The sequence below is a fragment of the Heterocephalus glaber genome, unplaced genomic scaffold (genome assembly GCF_053883595.1).
Source record: "Heterocephalus glaber isolate CG9 unplaced genomic scaffold, H.glaber_assembly_v1.0 deba00001452, whole genome shotgun sequence".
NCBI lineage: Eukaryota > Metazoa > Chordata > Mammalia > Rodentia > Bathyergidae > Heterocephalus > Heterocephalus glaber.
The window spans coordinates 10,092,810-10,114,205 of NW_028258302.1; the positions used below are offsets into that span (position 1 = coordinate 10,092,810).

A 21,396-nucleotide genomic window follows, 5' to 3' on the forward strand; every position below is an offset into this window, starting at 1 on the left:
GAGGCTGAAGAGTCTCCCCTGCAAGCCTGGAGATGGATGTCCAAAGGCAATGATGAAGGCTGGGGCTTCTCCAGAGCAGCAAAAGTAAGATTTCCTTCTTTCCCTTTTTATCCATCCAGGCTACAAACCTATTGGTTGGTGCCACCTACACCTAAGGTAGGTATTCCCTCTTCAGTAAGTCCATCATTCAAACACATTCAAAGCTATGCTAAACCAATCACCTGGGCGTTTCTTACTTAAGACCACAGTTAGCTATCACAAAGATATTTTAAGAAAAAAGCGGAGAATTTGCCTCTGTGTTAATGGGCTAAATGTTCCCATTAAAAGACAAAGATTGTCATGCTGAATAAAATAACTCAATTGTCTGCTATTTATAGACAGCATACCTAAAATATAAGTCAGTAGTTTTCAACTTGGGGTGATTCCCTCCCCCCCGGGGGGATATTTAACAGTCTCTGGAGTTACTGATTACCATGACTAGCAGGGATCTGTTGTAAACTATAGTGTGTAAGATTGCACCCTCACAACAAAGAATCTGACCCTAATGTTAATAATGCCAAAGTTGAGAAACTGATATAAGTCAACAAAAAGATAAGAAGGAAGATACACAAGGGACATAACTACACACTAAAAGCAAGCCAATATAGCTATATTTACAATAGATAAAATTATATTGAGTCAGAAAATGTATCTAGATATAAAAAGGGTTAGTTCAAAATAATAAAATTTTCCATTTACTAGGACTATATAAGTATTTTAAAGTTATATGCATCTGGCCAGGCAGAGTGGTATGCACCTGTAATCCCCACTACTTGGTACTCTGCATGATCAGAGAAATTTCTCTAGTAACAAACTATAGAAATGATCCCTGAAAGCATAGCCTTAATCCCTGCTACTTGGGAGGCAGAAGCAGGAGGATCATTTGAGCCCAGGAATTCAGGGCCAGCCTGGGTGACATAGGAAGACCCCATCTCTTAAAAAAAATAATAGCTGTGTACACCTAAGACATAAAGCAAAAATTTCAGAACTCCAAGGAAAAAGAAAAATTCACTATCAAATTGTTTTATGTTTATATACCTTCCCCAGGATTGATATAACAAGCAGTCAAAATCCTAATAGGATTTGAGTAACACAATTACCAATTTTTATTAATAGACATACATATTTCATATAAGAACTACAGAATATATATGTATTCAAGCATACATGAAACATTTATGAAATATAGCCATATATTGGACCATAGGGCTATTCTCAACAAATTTGACAGAATTGAAATCACATAATTATATTCTCTGACCACAATGCAATTATGTTAGTAGTCAACAAGAAAAAGGTGCCTGTAAACACTCCCACTCCAGCTATTTGGAAACTAAAAGCAGTATATTCCATATAAGCCATAACAGAAGAAAATAGAAAATATTCTTAAATGAATGATAATGAAAACTACTATATATGAAATCTTCTGAGGTATAAATAAAGCTGAGCTTAAAGGGAACTTTATAGCTTTTAATTCTTCATCTCAAGAAGTTAGGGGAAAGCAGCAAATTAAACCCAAAGAAAATAGAAGCAAGGAAATAAAAAGACAAGAACAGAAATTAATGAAATAAAAACTACTTTTAGGAGCTGCAAAGCCAAAAGTTGGTTCTTTTTAAAGGATAATAAGAGTATTAACCTTTATAAAGACTTACCAAGGAAAAACATAGATAACCAATAACAGGAATGAAAAAATGTACATCACTGCATATCTTACAAATATTAAAAATGATACATTTCTAAAAGCGTGAACTCCAACTTCTTATTCTAGTCATATGGAGAGCTGTGTAATATAGTCCCTGAATTCACAATATTTTACATACTTTCTGTCTTGTCTACCATGCAGCCATAAAACATCAAAAATATGTTTCTCTCTTAGGGCCTTTGAACTAACTAGTGCAAAGGGTACAATACCTGTGTCCTTGTAATTTTATCTCAGTTTTAAACATTGCCTTCTCAGAAGGGACTCTCCTAGACACCCTATCTAAAATAGCCACCTAGTTATCCTCCATCACACCATTCAATTTTAATTTCCTAATTTAACCTTATATTACTGTCTGGACTGTCAGATATGAAATACTTTGCTCCATGTCAGGTGTAAAACACATTAGAAACCTTATCTTGATCATCACTCTATCCCAGAGTGTACATAGTTGGTTCTCAGTAAATATTGATTCAGGGCCAAGGATTTAGCTCAGTGGCACTGCACCTGCCTCGCAAGTACAAGGTCCTGATTTCCATCCCCAGTACCAAATAAATAAATAAATAAATAAATAAATATTGATTGATTGATTGAAATACATATTCTGATTCAATCACATAGAGGTGGACTAAGGGAAATAAGAAAAGTAGAAGAGAAATTAGAAACTAACCAATTATGGGTAAAAGTGCAGTGTAAAGAAGAGATAAGGAAATGTGCATTAGGGGTTTAAAAAAGGAAAGAGGAAAATACTTTAATTATATATTATTGTTGTGTTTTGGAAAAACTAATTAGAGGGAAGAGAACTAACTTCATTGAGTTCCCTCTATGTAGGGAACCTTAATTGCCAGTTGATGATGTTTTTGAAGGATTTTATTCCTACTTAGAGTCATCACCAGAAAAACTTCCCTTGTATTCAACCCTTTTCTAGGGACAAAAAAAAAGTGCTTTTATTCTATAGAAGGAAATGAAAAGACTTTGTTTTCCTGGAATAGACTGTCAAGGATGACTGGTAATGCTATTCACTGAAAAAGAACATTAGACCTGTTTTCGAGAGAAATCATAACTTTCATTTTTAACAGCTTAAAGTATAGTTGCTTTGAAATATCCAAGTAGAAATGTTGACATGGTAATGGGGTTCATCCACCTGGAGCTCTTAGGAGAGTTCTGAGGTGGAGTTTTAAAACTTTGCTATGTGGATGGTAATTGAAGCTATAGGCAGGGAATGTCTAGAGTTTGCAAACCTAGGATCCAGGGATGACCTTAAGGAACTCCAGTATGAAATGGCCTATGAAGGAGGCTGAGAAGAAATTGCCAGGAGAATATGGTTTCATGAAAGCTAAGGTAAGACACCATTTGAAGGAGAACAATCAGCAGTATTGAATGCTGCTCAGACACCAAGGAAAATGAGAATTGAATATGTTTGTTAGCGTTAGTGACATTGATGTCTTTGACCTTTAGTGAAAGCAATTTTAGCAGGGTAGAGGTGGAATCTAATCAATCTTAGTCTAGTATCCACAGTATCTTTGCATGGGGTAGTCCATGGGTGTCCAACCTTTCATCTTGCCTAGACCACACTGAGTGAAGAGGAATTGTCTTAGGCCACATATAAAAAATATAATATAGTTAATGTATTTGACAAAACTTTTCTTCAAAATGTTTATTATAGCATCTCTAGTATTAGTGATTTTTATAAATATAACAATATCATGAGCAAAAAATTATTTTATAATTTCTGTACTTCCTATATCACATGTGTTAAAAATATTTTAACTTATAAATTGTTGCACAAAATTACACAGGCCCAAGTTTAATAAATAAGAAAATGTACATGGCTGCTTCATAACAGTAAATGCAGGTCTTCACAGATGCATACATGTAGGTAGGTTGAAATGCTTTTATTGGTAATCATTTCACTTACCCACCAAGTCACATAAGTGCATTTGTAACATCTGATACACATAGGTTTCAATTCAACTGACTGTGTGACAGGAGCAGGAGGGGGACTGTGCCCTCCTCTACACAGCATTATCTCATCATCCACGCAGTGCACTCTTGAGCACCATGCAAATTCATGAAAAATACCACTGAAAATCACATATAACATTGAAAATTTATGATCTTATGAGACCAGTTAGCTATCTAGGACCACATACACAGCCCATGGACCGCAGGTTGGGCATGCCTAAGATAAGACACTTGATGTTTTAAATTTGTTTTACCATTAAATGCTTAATTATATATAGAATGTATATGTAGTATTTGAACAATAAAGTGGACAGCATTTATCTATCCTCTCACTCAAATTAGGAAATAGAACCCTAAAAGACACCTTATTGCCTCTTCATGATTATATTATCCTTCTTCCTCTGCCCATTCCACACATGAATTATTTCCTAAACAATATACTGTTACTTTTAACAATATACATTTTTAGTTACAGCTTGTTTTGAACACTATAAATCAAATCAGCCTGTATCAATTCTGAAAATTGCTTCTTTTGCCCAAAATTATGTGCTTGGAATGTGTCCATGTTGCAAGAGATTTTAGGTCATTCATTTTCACCATTGTATTCTGTTGGATTACTGTGCACAATATTTTTTATTATTCTGTTTATGATAGACATTTCGGTCATTCTAGTTTTTTGCTATAAAAAGAACAGTTCTATGAGGAACATCATAATACATGTCACCTTATGAACATGTGCAAGAGTTTTCATAAGGTCCGTATATATATACATATATATATGTGTATATATATATGTATATATATATATGATATGTATAGGATTGATAGGTTGTACACTGTTGGTATGTTCAACTTTATTGTGAAATACCAAACTGTTTTCTAAAGTGCTTAAGTTAATTTACACTCCTACCCCATCTGCATGAGAATTACCATTTCTCCATATCCTCCCCAGTGTTTGATATTGTCTATAAAATTGATGTCAGTTTCATATATATGAAATTTTATTTCATTATGATTTTAATTTGTTCTTTCCTAATTATTAATAAAGTGACATTTTTATAATTTTGGCCTGAGAGTATGCACAAAAGAGAAAATCCAATTCAACTGTAATGCTCATTTTTCTATAGTACTGTATCTTTTACCTACAGATAAGTTCTTTTTAATATTTTGGACACAAATCCTTTTTTCATTATGTGTGATACAGATTTTTTTTCCTTCAGTATAAGTCTTGTTATGATGCCTTATGACCAACAGAAGTTTTTCATTTTAATGTAATCAATTTTTTCTTTACTTCTTTATTGCTACATGCTTGTAGTACATAGTAACCATATTCCTTGTGAAGAGTTGGTACATGTACATCACATCTCTTGATTTTTTTTTTAAATCTGCTTCCCCTTCCCTGACTCCCTCCCTTCATCTCTTGATCCCCTTCCCAAATACAAAAGATTTATCTCTTTATTTCCTATTATCTATTCTTTTATCTTGCACTTTATGTATATTTTGGGTGTCGCATGTAAGTGAAATCATGTGATATTTAAATTGTGTCTGATTTATTTCACTTAGAATTTTGTTCTCGAGGTGCATCCATTTTTCCTACAAATGACTAAAGCTTATCTTTCTTTATAGCAGAGTAGCATTTCATTGTGTATAGATACCACATTTTCTTTATCCAACATCTGTTGATGGTCATATAAACTGCTTCCAAGATTTAGCTATTGTAATTTGTGCTGCTATAAACTTGGGTATACCTGTATCACTGTAATATGATGTCTTTTACTCTTTGGGGAAGAAATCTAGAAGGGAAATATCTGGGTCAGATGGAATTTCTATTTTTAGTTTTTTGAGGAATCTCCATGATAATTTCATAGTGTTTGTACTAGTTTACATTAAATTGTAGAAGGGTTTCTATTTCCCCACAGCCCCTCCAGCATTTGTTATTATTTGATTTATTGATGATAGCCGTTCTTTCTGGAGTAAGATGGAATCTCAGTGTATTTTAATTTGCATTTCTCTAATGGACAGAGATGTTGACTATTGTTTCATGCATTTATTGGCCATTTGTATTACTTCTTGGAAGCGTCTGTTCATTTCAATTGCCCATTTTTTATTGAGTCTTTTATTGGGGGGGGTCTAATTTTTTTGTGTTATTTATGTATTCTAGATATTAGTCCTCTGTCCAAGGGGTTACTGGCAAAAACAAATTTCCCCAATCTGTAGGTTGTCTCTTTCACTTTGTTAGTTGGTTCTTTGCTGTGCAGAAGCTTTCTAATTTGCTACAATCCCATTTGTTGATTCTAGGTATTATTTCTTGTGCCATTGTTCTTTTCAGGTGTTTGCCTACAACTATATATTCAAGAGTTTTGCCGGGGATTTAGCTCAGTGGTTCTGCCGCCTGCCCCGCAAGCACAAGGACCCGAGTTCAATCCCCGGTACCAAAAAAAAAAGTTTTATCTATTTCTTTTTTTTTTCTTTTGGTACCGGAGATCGAACTTGGGTCCTTGTGCTTGCGCGGCAGGCTGCGGAACCACTGAGCTAAATCCCCGGCCCAATTTTTACCTATTTCATCTCCCAGCAGATTAAGTGTTTCTTTTTTACCGCTTAGTACTTTGATCCATTTTTATTTTAGTTTAGTACATCGTGAGAGATACGGGTCTAGATTCAGTCTTCTGCCTGTGTATAACCAGTTTTCCCAGCACCATTTGTTAAAGAGGCTCTTTCTTCTAGCATAAGTTTTTGGCCCCTTTGTCAAAGATCAGGCAGCTGAATAAGCCTGGAATTGTTTCTGTGTCCTCTACTCTAGCCACAGGCTTGCCTTATTTGCTTGTTTGTTTGTTTGCTTGCTTGCTTGTTTTTGCCAATACCGTGCTATTTTTATCACTAGTTTTGTAGTATAACTTGAAGACCAGGATTGTGATGCCTCTTGGTTTGCTCTTGTTACTCAGGATTGCTTTTGTTATTCTGGGTCTCTTCTGGTTCCATATGAATTTTAGGATTGTTTTCTCTAGTTCTGCAAAGAATGCTATTGGTATTTTGATTGGGGTTACATTAAATCTGTGTACCAGTTTTGGAAGTATGGCCAATTTGACTATATTGTTTCTGCCTAACCAGGAATAGGGAATATATTTTCATTTTCTGGTATCCTCTTCAATCTCCTTTTTCAAATTACTGTATTTTTTGTTGCAGAGTTCTTTCACTTCCTTGATTAGGTTAACTCCTAAGTATTTAGTTTTTCTTGATACTATTGTGAAAGGTATTGTTTCCCTGATTTCTTTTTATTATTTGTAAATAGGAATGCTATTGATTTTTGTGTGTTGTCTTTGTATCCTGCTATAATACTGAATTTGTATCCTGCTATGCTACTTCTCTGTAGCTTTTAGCCTCTTTTCCTCAAAAATAAGACCTAGCCAAAAAATAATCAGCCTTGAAAACTAGAGATCAGAAATGCCAGCCCCAATCAGCCTATCCTGGCTTACCTGCCATCACTGTTCTCTTGCTCAGTGGCTGCTCTGTAAGACAAGTAAGGTAAGGATAGGCTGATTGGGGGTGGCATTTTTTATCCCTAGCTTTCAGGGCTGCTTATTTTCCAGCTAGGGCTTATTTTCAGGGAAACACAGTAATTTTCCTGTCAGTTCCTTCCAATTCCTGGCAATCTACTTCTCTTCTTTTCTTCACCAAGTTATCTTCCAGTGTCTAGATTCTGGATCTCATAGAGGCTGGATTTGGCTGCCAATCACCACTTTGCCATTTTCTCTTCCCTATAATGTAGTCAAATTTATCAGTATTTTCTAGTTTAAAATATTCCTTCCTTTTATGGAGTCATTATAATTTTCTCCTATATTTTCTTCTAAAATTCTAATATTTTTGGGCCGGGGATTTAGCTCAGTGGTTCCACTGCCTGTCCCATAAGCACAAGGACCAGAGTTTGATCCCCAGTACCAAAACAATGAATAAATAAATAAATAAAATTCTAATATTTTTGTCTTTTCACTTAAATATTTAATATACTTAAATTTGGAGTTCGTTCTGAGACGGGATATCAATTTCATTTCTCCATATGGATGCCTGGTTTTCACATACCATTTAATGAAATAAGACTGCTTTTTTCCTACTGATATGATAAACCTATCTGTTATATAACTAGCATTTATAAATATGTGGGTATATTTTATAAAAAGCACTGATCTATAATATTTTCTGATCTTTCTGGTATAAATACTGCCACCATGATCAGTTTAAAGCTACCAGTATGATATCATGAAATGAAGAAGGGATTTCACTATTGCAAGTGTCTGTCCCAAGTAGTGTTAATAATAAACTTGCTTTTAATGATCAGAGCTTGATGTCTGATAGAGCAATTCTCTTCCTCACTCTTAAGAGTGATTTGTCTATTATTGGTCTTTTGCATTTCTGTATAAATTTTAGAATCAGTTTGTCAAGTTTCTTTTTTAAAACTCTGGAGACTTAAATTAGAATTTCACTTAATCTATAGATAGACTGAGGAAGAAATAATATGTTTATAATATGAAGTTTTCCAAACCATGAACATAGTATATCTCTCCATTTATTTAGGTCTTTTAATTTTTTTCAACTTTTATTTTTTTATTAGTACCTGTTTACAGTACATAATGATTACATTCTTTGTGGAGAGTTGGTACATGTACACACATAATACATCTTAATTTTTCAATCCCCTTCCCCTGTCCTCCCTTCACTAAATTTCTATACCTTCTGAGTATCTTGTGTATCTTTTATTAGTTCCATTCCTAGGTATTTTATCTTTGTTGTTGCTATTCTAAACAGTGTATTTTTTAAGACTTCATTTTAACTCTTTATTACTAGTATGTAAAAAATACATATGATTTCTACAAGTTGATTTTGTGGCTAGAAATTTGCAAAACTCTTACTAGTTCTAATCGTTAATCTGTGGATTCAGTCAGATTTTCTGTGTAATCTGAAAGTAAGAATAAGTCTTCTTTCCCTGTGTTTTGCTTTATATATCTGAATTCTTTTTCTTACTTTACTGTGGTGGCTAGGAATTCTATTATATTGCATAAGTGTTACTATTAGGCACCTGGTCATTTTTCCCCTTAAAATATGGCATCTCATCATATATGTGAAAAGAATTTTGAAGGTTAAATTGGGCAATGTAGACTAGAATATCTGAAGATGTTTAGGAGAAGAGAAGGTTCTGTTGGTTAAGAAAAGCTCTTGATTGAAATCCTGAGATCCAGATTGACTACACTTTGCTTAGTTAAGAAAAGCATGTAAAGTATTAAAGCCTACCAACCATATAGTAAGTGCTCAATAAATTTTAACCACTGTTATTTTTTCTCTTTCATGGCTGGTATTCTTATTGTTACTGCTGCACTGCTGATGAATACTTGGTTTGTTTCCTGATTTTTGCTCTGACAAGCAATGCTGTGATGAACATCCTTATACATATGTCTGAAAATTTGAGGGCCGTATATTCCTGAATGTAAATTTCTATAAACAGAATTCTTAGGTCAAAGAGAATGTGCCTAAAAAATTATCTATTGCTAATTTCCCATTAAAAAAGATACTCCAAATTACACTCCTACCAGCAGTTTTAGAAGTGCGTTGCACATCTTACATCAGCCTTGGATTATCAAATTTCTAAATTTTTGCCAATCCTAGAGTTACTATTTTGATTTGCATTTCTTTAAATATGAGGTAGATTAAATGTCTTTTATAAGTTTTTTTTTTATTATTTTTTACAAATAATGATGGATTGCTTGTTTATATCTATTGCTTATTTTCCCACTAAGTTATCTTTTTCTTGGTGATTTTGGAGTCAACCATACCTTATAAATAAGACTATTGACATATCAGTTTTCAAAAACACAGTTACTGTGAGTGTTAGACATAACTGTGGATTAGTTATGTTTACTTGCTATTATTTTGTAAATATCTTAAAGCTTCTTTCCTCCTCTTCCCCCTCAATATGTGCTGAGCATTCCCACCTAAAATGTACTGGGGTCAAGATCTTTGACTTCTATTCCTTTATTTTCTCCTGTACCCTGTCACTTCAGGAGAACCAGCTTTGAAAAATTCCATGGTGTAGGGACCTTGTTGTAGACATTTCAAAAGAGTCAACTTAGTCACAGTCCTAAGTTATAAACCACCCACTGGGTCATGAGAAGCCTAAAAAGAAAGAAAAATTGACCAAAAGCTATGTAGGCCGTTTGCATGTCTCTAAAGGTGAGCATGCTTAGGTCAATGACGGCACCTGTGTGGCACCTGTGAGGAAAACTTAGAGCCAGTAACTGAGCTTTTTGGTGTACACTCACCTGTAATTGTATGGCTCCTTGGAAATGGAGACAGCAGTGATGATAACGTGACTATAATATGGCCCTAATGGCCTTAGTGAGCTCTGTGCCCAGAACAGTAATAATTATAGCCTCTTCTGTGAAAGGTCTGCTGTGTGTGAGTACTATTCCAGAACTTTTACAGGTATCTGCTTCATTTTTCAGAGTGTCTCTTCAAGGAATATGATTTCCATTGTAGATGAGGAATTAGTAATTTAGTATTTCATCCTACGTCACCCTGGCAGTGAAGGACAGAGGCCTGAATACTCCAACATGCCACACTGCTGCTGCACCATTCACTTTGTATCTCTGCAGTAGAATTGTTTACATTTCGCCTTATGTACATTTTCATTGACCTTACAATAATGTCAAAGTCTGTGTCTGCTTCACCTACCCTCCCAGCAGCAATAACTGAGGCTGAAAATGTCAAACTGGACTTGCCCAAGAACACTGCTTGCTCAATATCTGGATCAGGAGCTTTCTTTAGCCACCTATATACTCTCTACTTGGAGACAGTCCTAGGAATCTGATGCCTCCCAACTGTGTGTGCCTTCTGGCTCTGAAAAATACCAAATGGTTCTGAAGGCCACTGGAATATGAATTTAGGAGAACAATAATACCTCTAGCCTCTGGTGCAGCAGGTGTCTGAACTCTGTGGCCCATGCAGGCAGTCGTATACCACCAGCTCCTGAGTGACCCATTGTCCAGATAGAGAAGGATCCTTTCCCTGGGGTTTTATGTTTCACTTATATTTTATGCAAAGGATTCAGTGACGTTGAAGCCCAGACTTTTTAAAAAATATATAGACAATTTAGAAAAGACAGAAAAGCACAAATGAGAAAATGAAAATCTGTAGTAACCCTATCATTCAAAGCAGTCATTCTTAACGTTTTGGAATATATTCTCTCAGCTAAACTACACATTAAGTAACATGTAATCAATAAAAGTGTGACATTACATTATACATCCTCTGTTTGCAACAAGCTAAGTGCCTTTTCATTTTTACTGGTTGTTCCAAGTGAAGTGAAAGCCCGTTAGAGCAAAGTCCAATCCTTCCTTTCACTGTGATGTCATGGGGTGGAGGTGGGCTTTAAATCATGCCTACTTCATACCAATTAGAACATTGCAAAGCACTCTACTTTCTAATGAGGAAACAGCTTAGTCATGCTCACTATGCTGAGGCAAGACCAGAGTGTCTTTATTTGTATTCCAGCCTTTGAACTGTTCCACGGGGCTTTAAGTTTCAGGTTTCAGGGTAGTGGGTAGAGCAGACATGAGTAGAATAGATGATCTAATGGCAGGACCAGATGGGATATTGTTTGTGATTGTTATCCATCTGAGGCATTCTCATTAAAATAATTATTTACTAAGTAATTCTTGGATGTTTTACATGCACAGAGAACAAAATTTAAAAGATACAAAAGGGCATACAGTGAAAAACATGCCTCCCTCTCCCCTGCCTCCCTACCACTGAGTCTCTCAGCCACCCACTTGCCCTCTCTGTGGGCATCATTGTTCACAGTTTCTTGTGTGTCCTTGTGGGAAGCATTCAGAGTTCAAAGGGCAGAGGGTCACAGAGGTCATCAAGGGTGCACTCCTCCATTGCCTCGGTGTCCTCTGTGAGGTCATTGCAGTAACTAGACCTCCTAATTCCCAGCAGCATCCCAAAGGGAACTGAGTCTCCTTTCAAAGCCCATGGTGGCTGTATCTGAAGTCTGGATCAAAACCCCTGCCACTGAGACCACCCCAGAGAAAGGGAGCACAGCTCTGTGCTGCCAGAGAAACAATCTTGGCAGGGCCACCACTGAATCTAGACAAATCTCCATTCAGGACACCAAAAGCCTTATCTGGGCTATGCCGTGGCCTCACTGTAGGCAAGCTGTTTTCTGAGCCTGGGCTTTTGACTAAGTGATCGCCCCGGTCCCTTCCTTCTCTACTAGTGTAAGACTAGAAAGATGATCACTCAAAACAGTGCTCAAGCTCTTTTAAGCATGGCAGTTCCTGGTGGCAGTGAGTCTGGGGTGGGCCGTTGTTCTGCATTTTCAGTAGGTTCCCAGTGATGTGATCCTGCTGCTCCAGGGACTGTGACCTGTCCTGGAGCCTAAGTACCTGAAAGTCTAGAGGAAGGTGTACTTTAAAGCTGAGAAGCTGCCTCGGGAGAACCCTGGAATTGGGTATCCTCAGGTACCTGTGTGTTCTCTGGTCCTGACAGTGCTGCTGGAAGAAAGGCTCCATGAGCTCTACTGTATGCCAGACCCTGTGTGAAATGCTCTGTATACACTCCCTTTCCCTCAATCCTTACGACTACCCAGTGGGATAGATGCTATGATTATACCCATTCTGAAGAAGAGGAAACTAAGGCTTAGAGAGGATGACATACTCAAGACTACTCAACTGGCAAGAGGCAGAGTGGGCATTCCAAAACAGGCCCTCTTTTTCAGTTTTTATTTCTTATTCATACATGTATGCATTAGATAATGATTACCTCCATTGTGGGAAGTTGGTACATGTTAATGGATCTCAATTCTTTTTTTATCCCCTTTCCCTCCTCTCTCTCCCAACTCCCTCCATCTCTTGATCTTCTTCCCATTTGAAAAAGAGCTCCCTCCTTAATATCTTTTGTTTTCCTCTTTATTTACAGTTTGGGTTTCTCATAAAAGAGACACTATGCAATATTTACGCTTGTGTGTCTGATTTATTTCACATGATATTATGGTCTCCAAGTGCATTCATTTACATATGAATGGCTCAAGTTTATCCTTCTTTGTGGCAGAGTAGTGCTCCATTGTGTATAAATACCATGTTTTCTTTGTCCACTCATCTGTTGATGAACATATAGGCTGCTTCCAACATTTAGCTATTATGAATTGTGCTGATATATACATGGGTATGCATGTATCACTGTAATATGATATCTTTAACTCTTTTGGGAGACTACCTAGAAGGGAAATAGCTGGGTCAAATGAAATTTCTAATTTTATTTTCTGAGGAACTGATTTCCATAGGGTCTAACTCAGACCTTCTGAGTTCAGACTTCTAGTTGTGGCATTAAACCAAAGAAAAGAATGGCATTCTCGGGCCAGGGATTCAGCTCAGTGGTTCTGCCACCTGCCTCACAAGTGGAAGGTCCTGAGTTCAATCCCCGGTGCCAAAAAAAAAAAAATTGTAAGAATGGCATTCTCCATTCCATTCTTGGAAACAAACACCACAGGGATTGCTATATCACAGGTCCTCTGCTTGTGTCTCTGTGGGAGGGGCCCTGCCTTCTGTTAGCTCAGCTGTGTCCTCCAAGAAAATATATCTCAACTCAAAAATCTGTCATCCGTCTGAAGTTTTCTGGATAACTTTTAATGGGTTCTGATGGCAGCTGCATCAGTTAGGGGTAGGAAGGCTTCTTTCACGAGCCTCCTTTCTGACTCCCTCCACAAGAGAGTTCCTAAGTGCTGCGCAAACAGCACTTAGTTTGTGTCAGAGGAAGGCCATGAGCCTTAACAGACCACATCTATTTTCATTTACCTTCTGAAAGAAGATTAAGGGGAAAATTCAATTTTGCCTAATGCCTCCCCCCAAATGGCTAATTTATATGCTAATTAGCAAGATAGGGATCGATGAAACTGGTAATCAATATGATATCCAAGGCACCAGTAATGAAATTCATTTGGAGATGCACTGCCAGTGGAAATGAAGCAATTATGCAGAATAAATGGGGCAGCTCAGGGAATAGAGGCTCAATATTGCACTTGACTGCATTATTTCCCCCTTTACTCCTCCCCTTACTCTTTCCCCACCCCATTAAAATCAACTGTCTATTGAGATCCTTTAAGGCGCCACACAGTAGCTTCTTCCTCTCCAAATGCCTGATCCTGCACTGTCCCTGTGGACTTCTGGAAAAGCAGAGCTAGAAAAAATGACAGAATCTGAGAAGACCAGTGGGATAAGCCCTGGAGGAGAGTCGGGGGTTAAATAGAAGGTCTTTATGTCATATACTGAGTAGTGAATAAGTACTTTTCTTTTATGCCTGCTGAGGTTGGCTTAAGACTTTTAAATTTAGAGAATAGTATAGTTACTATATTGTCCAGAATTTTTAGAACTGTACTGATTTCAATTATTCCATTCCATGAGACCACATATCAAATGATGTGTCCTATTTAATTCCACTGTGAGCTAAGCTATAGTGTCTCCCTAAGATTTAGCCTAATTCTAGGAAGTCTTTTTCCATCCTGGATATTTATTTCAAGGTTTCAGATAGTTGGGGTAGGGGTGGGGTGATTGGAATTATCCCTGCAGATTTAGGAGCATAATGTTATTCATTTCACATTTTTTAACTAAGAAAATTAAAAGCAGTCTTTTATCCCAATACCTGCTCATAAGATTTACCTGGGGAGATTCTATCCAAATTATATATATCCTATATCAATTTCAAAACTAACATTTTTGTCAGGCTTAGCTTATCACATATCCATCCATCTTTCTATCCATTCATCAGTTTATCTTTTTCTAAAATGTATTTCAAAGTTTCCATCATCAGTGTACGTCACCCCTAAACACTTCAGTGTGCATATTATTAGAGTTTAATATTTGTTTATTTTTTAGGTAAAATTTATATACAATGAAATACACAAATCTGAAGAACACTGTTCTATAAGTTTGACAGATGTATACACTTCTGGAATATAAATCCCTATCACTGGTCAGCCTTGAAGTCCCTTCATGCCCCTTCCTAGCCACTCCCTACCCACCCCTTCCCACTGTTTCTAGAGTCAACCACTGCTCTAATTTTTTTTCCACCATAGATTAACTTTTCCTGCTCTTAGAAATTCATATAAATGGAACATACAGTTTCATTTAATATACCCATCACCTCATATATTATTTCTTTGTGTTGGAATATTCAAAGTTCTCTCTTCTAGCTATTTTGAAATATACAATAAACTATTATTAACTATAGACTCTACTGTTGTATATGTATATGTTAATCTCCTTAACTGTATTTTGTACCTATTAACCCTTATAAACCCTTAAATATATAAAACTACTTTCATTCAGCATAGTATTTTTAAGATTCACCTGTTATTGTGTATATCAATATAAAAAGGAACTTTGTTCCTTTTTGTATTAATGATCAGTATTCCCTTGTATGAATAGGTTTGGGGCTATTAAGAATAAAGCTGTCACGAACATGTCTGTACATTTTCTACAAGACTTTTATGAAAATATGTTTTCATGTTGCTTAAATAAATTCCTCGGATGAAATTTCTGGGCCATAGAGTAGGTGAATGTTTCATTTTTATAAGAAATTGAGTGTTTCTTACAGAAGTAGAGTCAAATAATGGTTACCAGAGGCTGGCAAGGGTAAGAGGAGAAGAGGTGATTTAATGAGTATAGCTAGCTACTAGAATTAAGTTCTAATATTCTGTAGCACAGCAGGGTGACTATAGTTAATAAAACTTTATTGTATATTTCATAACAGCTATAAAAGACAATACTGAATAATCTAACACAAAGAGACAACAAAAATGTTTGAGGTTATGATATGCTAATTACCCTGGTTTGATCATTACACATTGTTTACATATATCAAAAATCACACTGTACCCCATAAATAAGTACAAATATTATGTATCAATTAAAATTAAAATGTTAAAAGAAATTGTCAAGCCATTTTCCAAAGTAGATGTGCTGTTCCTGGGAAGCTTTTTGGGGGGGGGGGGGGTACTGGGGATTGAACGCGGGTCCTGAAACCACTGAGCTAAATCCCCAGCCCTCCTGGGAAGCTTTTAAAAAGCACTGCCCCTCCCTCAGAAGATTCTTAATTAACTGGTCAGGAGTGGGACCCAGGCATAGGTATTTCTGACATGTTCACCCAGTAGTTCTAATATGCAGCTGAAGGTGAGTAATTGAAGATTTAACATTAGGTCCAGATGAAAGACCTTCAGGTACCCATAATCATGAAAAGTTGATTTTTTTCTTACTTTGAAAAGTAGCTTTTTGTTGCCATTCCTTTTCTCCTTTACTTTTATTATTATAAAGTCTTGGGGGGGGTCTTCTATGGCCATGATAGTCCAGGCTTTCAAGTGAAAAGACCAGTTTTTTATTGGCCAGTTTGTCACTTCATAACTGTGCAACTTTGAGGAAATTATTCATCAGATTCCTTTTTGTAAAATGGAGTTTCTACTATGCATTCCAACATTATAAGGACTAAAGTGCATAACTGAGAAAATTTTTCTGAAATTCACTGGAGGACCACCAGTCGGATTCTCTAACTCTGCCTTTTTGAACAAAAGCAGATTCACAGTTCTTTTCTTTGCTCCCCTAATCTGGCTCTGGACTGGAGGCTATGAATGTCAGAGGTTGGAGAGCTGTCACTACCTTCTTATAATGATTGGAGTATAATTATATCTTATCTTACAAATTTGTAAATGCTACAGATCAGCAGGATAGACATTTTCCATTGGTTTTCCATTCCTGATGGTGACTTGGGCTGATCTAACTATTCATTGCCCCCATATAACCAACAAGGAACCTTTACCAGACTGCTGGTTAGAATTGGTTAACTGAGCACTCTCCAGCAACTAAGGTCCTAGTGTATGCCTTCTTTGACTCTGGAGTACTGGACATTGGGTCAACAACAACATACAAACCTACTAAAATCTGATCCCTATTCTGTGAAGCCAGGCTGCTCCCCCTGAGGAGACAGTCTTGGAGATTGTCTTCTGAGTCCACTTCATATGGCACCATCCAGCTCTGATTGAACTTGCCATGAGCCATACACAGTTGGAGTGTGTGGCTCCTGACAGTGTTTTATATCAAATACACATTACTTGTTCAGAGAAAAACAAATCTCTTTAAAGGATGTTATAAGTAGTATGGTTTGTCTCATTGACCCATTTATATGAGGATTTGCCTATTAGCACTAAAAAGAGTGCAGTTGCAAATAACGGGTTTTCCATGTGAGACAGGCCAGCACGAAGCTCTTGAATCAGAGAAATACCAGGTTTTAGCTGTTTTCTGAATAGAATTGAAGAGGATTCTCCTTCTTGTCCTCTACAGACAGCTGTAGAGCAGCCAACATTCTTTGCCTGCCCAGGAAGGAAGTAGGGTTTTGAGAGTATCAGAAATTTCTCTGGGGTCATGTTGTCAGCACAGAGACCCAGGGTAAGTATGGCTGCTGATGAGCTTCTCTTCAAGTTTTGGCCTCCCTGCACTCAGGGAGAACCTGCATGCTTTGTAAGAGGGTACCCAGCAGAGAAGCAAGGGAATGAGATCAGATGGCCTGCTCTCTGAAGCATGTGCCTGGCTTCAATAGTCCCCTTTTGGGTTGGTTGTATTCTGTAATGTGTCCCCTGAGAAGACAGACTAAGCAGCCTGTGTTACCCTGCAATTTCTCCAAACTATTTGCATGAAATACTGCAGACAAAAAGCCCAGCCCCTGATTGGCTGTTGCTAGGTAACAACATAATCATCAGGAAATTAGGCTGTCCTCTTTTTTTTCCAACCCAGAGTATGTGTGTGATTGCAGCATTGTGCAGGAAGAGAGAGGGAGTGGAACAAAGAGAGATAAATGGGATGGTCTTGAAGGCGGGGACACCATAGCCACAAACCTGCATCCCACGGTAGGACAATCTGCTTTATGTTGGGCTCTTTACTCCGTCAAACCAATATTGGTACTTTTTTTTTCTTTTTCTTTTTCTTTTTTTTTTTTGCTGTAAGAATGACAAAGGTGGCAGGGCCCTGCAGACAGCAGGAACAGAAGCTATGGAAGCAACCTTGACATTTGAAGTGATTTTTTGAAGCAGAAGATAGTATTTAATATATGAGGATGACTTGAGTGAGGGTGAATAAGTGAATGTGCCTAAAGAATGTGTATAGGTAAGGATTCAGAGGCAGGGCTTCAGAGTGCCTGCAAGGAACGGAGCACTAGAAAGTATGTATGAATGAGGCATGTGGCAGAAAAATCAAGCATGCTGTAAAATGTGGAAGGAAGCTCCTGAAATTGAAATTTAGAACTGTCTGTTATAACTCTGCCAGTGTTCTGGCACGTGGTCCTTAAGTTATTCATCCAGGCAGTCCTCAGCCTACCCTTGTGCCTGGTTAGACTTTGGAGGTAGATGTAAAAACATTTGTGTGTCTGTGTGTGCATGTGTGTGTGCAAGTGCATGTGCACATACAACAAAAACACCTAGTTCATTTTCAAGATTATGTCCAAGGATGACAGCATGTAGATCCCTGGCAGGTGAACGGCCACACCTGGACAGTTCTACAGGGTAATGAACATCCGTAAAGACCCTGAGCACTGTCCCTTCACGCTAGCACCAGGTGGCTTTCCACCTCCAACCTCCCTTGTCTTGCCCTCCCTCCCTTTCATTTCCCTTGCAGTGACCCTGCCCTTACACTAGACCCTCCATTGCCATACTGCACACTTCACTAGCTCGCTACAACCCCAGGCAAGCTAATTGCTTTTTGCCATTCATTGTCTGCCAGATTAATGACTCCTTGTGCGTCTGGTTGCTCATAGCCTCCTCTGAGATTCCTCTGTGTACTCTCCCTGGCTTGTCTTTCCCCTCTTCCCCCCTCCTCAGATCAGCCTCTCTAAGCTCCACATCTGAGTTTTCAGAATCCATTTAATTGCTAAAACAGAAGCACTCCCTTTTTTTTTTTTTTTTTTTGCCTGATCAAAAGAGATAGTCCCAGGCATGATACAGAAGGGACTGTTTTTGTACAAGTGATAAAAATATGCAGATTTATCAGAAGAAGACAGTAGCCCAGACTCAGAAGATCCTCCTAACCACACCCCTAAAGACTCACTATCTCCAGTGGGTGAGCTTAACAAGACTCAGAGCTCCTGCCCTGGAGGAAAAAAAAGCCAATACTAACTTACAAGGGCCCAAAGCCCTTTCTGAATACAGGTATAAATGTACTGAACCTAGTGCTCTTCTGTCCAGAACCTGGTTCTCTTCTGAACCAGAACCTCTTCTGTCTTTAACAGTAACTTTCATTAACTCTTGGTTCTCAATGTTTCCTCCCAGCTTTCTCATACATTAAAATAGAAAACAGTCCTGTTCCACCTCCGCTTCACCAGCATTCTCCTGAGACAATATGCTCCAAGTGTGGTCCCTGGACCAGCAGCATAAGAAACTGGGGTGGGATTCAGCAGTCTTTTAATAAATCTTCCGGGTGATTCTGATGTATGCTTAAGTTTGACAACCACTGTAGGCCTGAAAAATTTGCATTTTTAATAAATGCTGGGATGATGTTGACCACTCTAAAAAAATCTGTCTTTAGAAAGTAGAGACAATGTATAATGGGAATGATCTTCTACCAGTCCCCTTCTGTATTTCCAAAGTCCCAATCAAACCCATCCTTAAAGACCCACCTCAAATACAACTTTAATTTATTCAACTGAAAGTTATCACCTCATTGCATTTCAGGGCTGGGCAAACTGGAGTCCAGGGGCCAAACCCACCCCACAACCAGTGTATGTAAAGCTCTCAAGCTAAGAACTGGTGGGGGGGGCGGGGATCAGAGATGAATATGCAATAGAGGCCTCATGTGGTCTGCAAAGCCTAAATCATATACTAAATTATATATAGCCCTTTACAGAGAAAAGCTGTCTCCTGTTATGTACTATTCTTATTTTTCCTCTTGCATTGTTAATTTCCTAACAAAGTCAATATTTGAATTATTTCTATATCCATTCAGTACCAAGAACATAATAGTTGTTCAGTAAACAATGGAAAGAATAGATAAACTAGTGGCGGTTGGATGACCTAGTTAGGTGCTGACGAGTGTTCTGGAAATCAAGAAAAGATTAATTTTATTTAGCCACTTTGTGGCTCCCCAACGCATTAGATAGGAACAGCGGCTTCCTCCACCTTAAACAGATGAAGAGAATCAGGAAGTTCATACTAGCCAGTTGTGGTGGTGCATACCTGTTATTCTGGCTACTGAGGTAGGAGGATTGAAAGTTCAAGGAGAACCTCAGCAACTTAGCAAAACTATTTCAAAATAAAAGTTTTGAAAAATGTCTGAGGATATAGCCAGATGCTCTGTAGGTTCAGTCCCCACTACTGCAAAAAAAGGAAAAAAAGGTTCATACTAATGGAATGTACTCTTTTCCATACTAATGATGAAAAATAATAAAAGCCAGTCGGGAGCTTCCCTGCAGCTTAAAAAACAAAACTAACATTTAAAATGTTCATAAATGAATGCCATTATATTGTATACCTAAAATGTACCAATAAAATTAATTTTAAAATAAAATGTTCATAAATGGAAGAGTTTAAAAATAAGCAAAAAACTTAAAATTTCAGTGGATTTCTATACCCAGTGAAAGGTTTTCATGGATTAATGTGCTACCAGTGTTAAAACAGATCCTAGCGGTTCTGCCTTGAGGTTGCCCCTTCTGCTTGGACAGCTCCACTGACAGCAACTCGCTTCCTGAGAAAGCAGCCCCTTCCACATCCTAACAGCTCCAGTTGTTAATAAGTACTTTTTTCTACTAAGCTGAAATTTCTCTTCTTATAATTTGTACCCTATAGTCCTCATTCTGCCTACTTTCATTATCAAAATTAACTACCTGAGTGTTAGTGAAAAAAGGAGCAGGATAGAGTTATACTTAACTAGAAAGTATGGAGTGTTGAGATTCTACCTATTTAGATAGTTTCCCCCTGCAAATATTAGAGAATGGATTAGAAATACAAGAAGCTAAAAGCCAAATAGATATACTTAGAGAGAAATCCATACTTACAAGTATGAAATGAAATAAGACATTCCCAATATGAAAGGAAGCAAAAGGTTGGTGGTCACAGTAGATCATAGGCTGACCACAGACTCATGGTATGTTGCTGCTAGAAAGGACTGTTAATTGCAATTAAAGTCTGTTATTTGGGACAAATGAGGATGAGGAAGCCCCAGAGCTAGGCCTGAGGGACTCTGGAATTGCTGTGTGATTCCAAAACTATAAAACAGCTGCCATGCAAGTTGCTAGGGTAGAAGCAGAGCAGGAGAAAGACCCTGAGGAATGGCTGAGTCCTCTAACTGGTGGGCTCAGGCAAAGAAGAGAGGGCCTTACAGAGAGAATTGTCCCAGAGAGGATGGAGGAGTGGAGAGAGGGAAGCTCGAATTTCAAGTTGTACACTTGTTTACAGTGTAATATATAGTAGTCTTAAGCCAAACACGTTGAGAGCTGATAAATCAATCATTGCATGAAAAATAGCCCTAAGGAAAGTGTTTATTGAATGTTCACTTACTCTCTGAATTTCTAAAGCACCTTTATTGGACAGAACTTTAAGAACTATGAGAAATGCAGTCTAGTATTTAGCAGTCACTAACTTCTAGTCTTTCATTTTCCCCCCTCTCTTCCCACAT

The 21,396-nt window shown here is 37.5% G+C and overlaps 1 protein-coding gene and 1 pseudogene across 3 annotated transcripts in view; one reads left to right on the plus strand and one right to left on the minus strand.

The window, feature by feature from the left end:
• Window positions 1-21,396, plus strand: part of Phc2 (polyhomeotic homolog 2) — a 103,030-nt gene that overhangs the window by 21,036 nt on the left and 60,598 nt on the right. The window lies entirely within an intron of this gene.
• On the minus strand, window positions 786-884 carry LOC147827209 (small nucleolar RNA U3; annotated as a pseudogene).